General features: G+C 43.4%; 1 long non-coding RNA gene across 1 annotated transcript; it reads right to left on the bottom strand.

Moving 5' to 3' along the window:
• Nucleotides 1-768: 768 nt before the first annotated feature.
• Nucleotides 769-5,479, bottom strand: LOC140216020 (uncharacterized). The gene is made up of 3 exons (XR_011892665.1): nt 5,393-5,479; nt 1,960-3,135; nt 769-907 (listed from the first exon to the last, which is right to left on the bottom strand). It is a non-coding gene; the product is annotated as an uncharacterized lncRNA (long non-coding RNA).
• Nucleotides 5,480-5,708: the final 229 nt, after the last annotated feature.

The raw sequence follows: 5,708 nt of genomic DNA, 5'->3' as shown, positions 1-5,708 counted from the left end.
TATAGTCACAAAGACATGTTGTGTGGAATGGAAAATCGGGAAACAGTTCGTACTCTTACTTTTTGTCCCCAACATAAGCAGCTGATAACAATATGATAAAAAAGCAGGCAATGAGGCTAGAATGGAACATAATCCTTCAGCTCTAAACAGTTTTTTGGGCCCACATCATTCCCTCATATGAGATAAGGAGACAACTTGATTGCAGTAATGGCTGCATATGATCTGAGTTGATTGAAACAAACTATACGTAAGGTTGTCCTGTATGTAATTTTATCAGAGTACTTTTTAGATGTCCTGCTGGTGATCCTAGCTGCGCGATGCTTCTCATGCTTTTTGGCACGATTCCTTTTTTTCCACTCCACTTTTTTTTTCAGATTTTCTCCCCTTTCCCTTCCCCCTTGTGTAAAATAACACACTTGAAGTATCAAATCTGTTGAACTAACGTGTGTATCAAACCTGCTAACATGTGTGCTTCTCTGTGGTCTGTGTTGTATTTTTGCGCTGCACAATTCAATTCAAGATGAAAGATGGAACGTCCCTGCCTTTAGTTTAATTGTGTGTGTGTGTGTGTGTGTGCGTGCGTGCGTGCGTGCGTGCGCGTGCGTGCGTGCGTGCGTGCGTGTGTGTGTGTGCGTGCGTGTGTGTGTGTGTGTGTGTGTGTGTGTGTGTGTGACGAAAAGGAGAGCCTGTTTATGTACCATAGTAAAAAATTCAAAGGTTCTCGCTGTGACCATTACATCCCTTATCATATGGATCTGTCACAATACAGAGTAGCAGTGGTCCATAATACTAGCCCATCCCAACATAATTATAAATTAACACATACCGACATGCTGCGAAACAGCTGTTGCAAAGCCGCTGGCGAAGGCAATTTCCGCAGCACTGCAGTGGTACAGCCGAGTTCCACCTGTATAGTGACAAATCCATATGCGTGTTAGCAACTCAGTAGTTGCTGATGGTTTCATAAGCTTTACACTACACAATAAAGTAATCTAGACAACTTTGTTGGAACAAATGCACATAATTAGGACACCACTTAAACACTAACACGATTAATTGCCCCCAATCTCTCACTCACTAAGGGATAATACTACTGAAACATCGGTGGAGAGCTCAGATTAACACAGCCCATAAAGGACAAGCATTCTTTGAGGAAAACAGCTATAACAGCGGTTAGTTTTCTTGATCATTTTATGTGGTAGCTGTAATTTAAATGTCATGCAGTACTATAAAATACGAAGTGCCGCATTTCTAGCAGCAGAAGGCGTCGTCAGGCTCATGGTACAACAGACTTTTGCACTGTTTGTCAGTGAGCCGACACATACAAAGAAAACCGAATTCACACATACATATACAGTGTCAAGTGCACTTCTTCTGAAAACGCAGCCACCAGTTCCAATGTTGCTGAAAGGAAAGGTTATATAAAGTGCGAGACTGCAAGGAACTGCCACTTATGACTGTAAATGTATGGTCTGCTGATTGCAGAGGTAGTCACATGCTATTTCTAGTCTCTTTTAGAAGCATTACTAAAGAATAAATTAAAATCTATTCATAAGTCACGAATTTCATGCATCCACAGTTTGGCTAAATAACCTGTGAGAAAAAGACATGTTTACCTGGAATAGCAACCTTTTTTCCTGCTGCAAAACTTTCCTTCGAATTAATGAAATAACTTTACAGCGTCATAATGCGTTTCTCGCAACTACTTGCCGGCAGTGGCGAGTTAGTGTTTATATACGACTCATTGGGCGACAATACTGCCAAACACAAATGCTTCACAAACACAAGAACACGTCCCTCGCAGAGAATAGCAACCATATATGCCTCTGTGAGACACGATCGCACCTTTGTGGTCAAAATGTATACATTAGAACGACATCACCATCTCATTTAAAAAAAGCCTCCGTACAAGGCAGCCGCCAACTGCATAATGTGAAATTGCAACTGATGTCCACTTACTGGTGGCCTGTGTTTGAGTCACTTTTGGCAGTTGAATGGGTGCTGAGAAATGCACGTCCTGGGTTGTCCCTGCAAAACATACAGGGTTATGTCAAATGTTGAAAATATATATATGCCGGCATTTCATCAGTCGCAAAACAAACGAGTAAACTAATAAACAACTGTAATGTAAACAGAGTACACATCATAAGATAGGCTGTCAACTGTTAATGCATTACGCAAAAAACCTAACGCATAGGAAAGACTATATGTATACACACGAAGCTGACACACCATACACTCTAGGTTTTTCCGTGCAGTATATTCAAATTATTATGTCTCGTGGTTAGAGCAAAATTAGTGTAAATTACGAACTAAATTATCTACCCTGGAACTTTTCTTCAATATGCACCTGTGCGCGCTTCGAACGAGTAGCGTTGTAAAATTTACGTACATGGCATTTAACATAGTTGCTGAACACGGATTTCCTTTGCCCTGTGTCGTGTACAGTGAGCTACATATATCTGCCCCCCCCCCCCCCTTTTTTTGTACTAGCCATACTGCGTGCCACTGCACCTATACGCACGTCAATAAACCTCACGACACAGAAATAAAAAAAGCGCCAATCACCCATGCCTGCATGTTGTAGTGGGCCTAACCTAACCAAGCATGGGCTGTTGCTTTTTATAGTAAACACAGGCACCGTGCTCATTGCAAGTATGTATCATGTCGCTAAGCAAATATGCAATTTCATTGTACCACTATTTTTTTTATCACATGGATATATCTGTTGAGAGGCAAGACAAAAAGCAGTCACTTCTCAGAACTAATCAGCTTTCTTAAAACACATTTTTAACTTTTCAATGACACTTGCTGCTATGTGTTTGTCTTCAGAGAGCATACTTGATTTGACTTTCCAATCAGAGACATTACATAAATATACCATGTTAAGATGACTGCCTGGAGCACGTGAGAATTTTCATCTTCGGGTAACATACTGTATCTTGATTTTGTTGACATTTGGTCAAATGGTACACCCAATATACCCACATACTAGTTTTCTTGTCCAAATAACGTGCCAATGTATTTTGATTTTTTGGCATTGGCTCCTCTGCACTACGTGAAGTCGCGCTGCACTGGCTCTTTCACATCCTCGTGTCCTTGCAGCTGCCTTCTTGCGTTATATAAAGCGGGTGCCTGAAAAATATCGTATGCAAAAGTCAACACAAGGGCATGGTGCAAAACAACATCAAGAAAGTCAAGGCCATGGCAATAAAAAAGTCTTAGCTCTTAGTCTTCCTAGTGAAATGCATGCAAAACATCCAAATGACTGCAACAGTCAACTGCTAAACTAACTTCAATTTTTAGATTTAGGCAAAAAAACAAATAAACCACAGTTCATCCTTGTTTTTCATGAATGTTATAATACTCCTGCTAATGAATAGAATATTGGTAATTTTCAGACGTCATAGGTCTGTCGTGAGTCTGGTGTATCGCAAACACCACTTGTGACACATCCTAAGCACGTGCCCAGTGTGCCCCCCCCCCCCGCACCATCCCTGGTTGTGCCACTGCTGAAGCCATAATTTGAGGATTATAGCTGCAAACATGATGATCAGTAGGGATGAAAATATTGTCCTTCAGCTCAATGGATATATGGATGTGCCTATAAATAAGGGCAACAAGGCTTGTTATGGCATGCTTACCCACATTTCAATACTAACAAGTTCACCGCGGCCTGCATCTAAGCTTACTAAAAGGCATGAACTTATTTTCATGCATGAGGTGCGCAGTGGAGTTCATTTTTGACAGACCCGACTACTGCTGCAGTTTGAAATCTAGCATTTTAGATTCTTGTAGGCATGTAAAAGTTGCAGTTAAACCGCAGTTATTAGTTTATTACACCAACCTATTGTTCTGTGTACGACAGACTGGTAACACGGAATTAAAGCAACATTTTATTTTGATATTCTTTCTCTACTAAAAATATTCAAGCGATAAACACATCTTGATCTGCCATGATATAGCAAAATGCACACATTACGCTTGTAACCCCCAGAGGAAGGCTGATTTAGCTGTTCATATGACATAGCTCTGACACGCCAACTCATATTAGCAAATGCACAGGCATGTCCAAAACAATAAGCGTATGCAAAGCGCCCCTGCAATTGTAATTCCACACAGCAGCCGTTATATTCGATGCCGATGCGTAACTAGCTGCTCGACAATTCACCGAGTTCGTAGACATGAGCATCCTTTCAGTTTCGCACCGTGCACGAAAACCGCAACAGGAGACAAAACCAGACCTATAATCACACCATTTCAACATGAGCAAAAACAGTTCAGCCTTAGGGATAAACACTGTGAGAGCGATTTAGTGCGCGACGGCGACGAGCGACGGCTTCGAGCGACAAAACGGGCCGTCGCTTGAACAGATGGCTCGGTTCTGGAAATCTAGAAATCGTCGCTCGTCGCCCAGAAGTGCTATGAGCGACTAGCCAATAGCGCGAAGCCGGAACATACATCGCTCAAGTACTACCGATTGTCGCGCAGAACGAGCAAATGATTCAATTTTTATACGTGCAAGGATAAGAACGTACTGCAAGACCTCCGGAAATATTTTATGCTACTTTTTATAGTAAAATACATCAACGTAAATTACTAAAGCACGCGTCACGCGTGACTGCAGCCCTCATGCCGGCAACACCGGGGAGGCGTCGCTCAAAATCGTCGCTCGCACGGAGTACGACTTGTAGGCGACGAGCGAACGCGACAGCCATCACCGTCGCGTCGCTTGTAGCTGCCGCGCGCAAGATCGCTTATATGGGGTTTATACTTTTTTCAGCATAAAACATGGATTCCTCATGCGTTTTCAGTAAGTTCAAGATAACGCGCCCAACTGACCTCTTGCAGCATGAAGCTGAATGCCTGCGGCAAAGTTTCTAACTAGCACTGGTGCTGCACGGAACTTCAGTGGTCGCAGATTCCCCCTGCGCGAGACACCGTCAAGCGCGCGGTTTATTTATAAAAAAAAAAGCATGCTGCCAGCAAAATGACGCCTTCTATTATGTGATTCCTTAGTTCAACAGCGTTCCGTACACAGTAGACTGCCAAACTGAATAAATTCAAACACACAAAACGCACGCTAATCACGCTCCGCATAGGCTCGGAATCACGGGCTGGTGAACTAACCATTTTAAGCGTCCTCTCGCCTGGCGTCTTATTGAACATACCATAGTTCTGGCAGCGTTTGCGATTTTTAAAGCTCTTATGGACAACGGCAAAGTGATAAAATCACATGCAGTTATCGCGACGACTGGCTTTTTCGATTGACATCGAGAGACAGCGCGCTTACCTAGTCCGTTGTCAATCGCGTCGGCTAAGCGCAGCGACGACTTCCTGGCGATAGCATGACATATACGGACAATGTGCACCTAAGTTAGAATTCACTTACCGTGGAGGATTTGCTGTTATATCCAAGGCATGACGAACGACTGTCGTGTTTTCGTGGCGACGCGAGATGGCTGACATACGATTTCCCTTGGCTGGCCTTTGCTGCTGCTGTGCTGCTCGGCGGAGGGATCACCTTTCACCGGTGCTGTGTTGTTCCGCGATCTTGAGCGCGCGCGCGCGCGGTGGAACAACTCCGAGTGAAAAAGTAGAGCGCTCGCTACGCGTTCCTTTGAACTGCGGCGGCCTGTTCTCTTAGAAGCAAAACGATGTGTTCTTTGCTCAGCGTGCATGAATGATACATTGCCATGTTCGGGGCC

Source organism: Dermacentor andersoni, chromosome 2 (genome assembly GCF_023375885.2).
Source record: "Dermacentor andersoni chromosome 2, qqDerAnde1_hic_scaffold, whole genome shotgun sequence".
NCBI lineage: Eukaryota > Metazoa > Arthropoda > Arachnida > Ixodida > Ixodidae > Dermacentor > Dermacentor andersoni.
The sequence above is the reverse complement of the archived record's forward strand: the minus strand, read 5'-3'. Positions and strand labels throughout refer to the sequence as shown.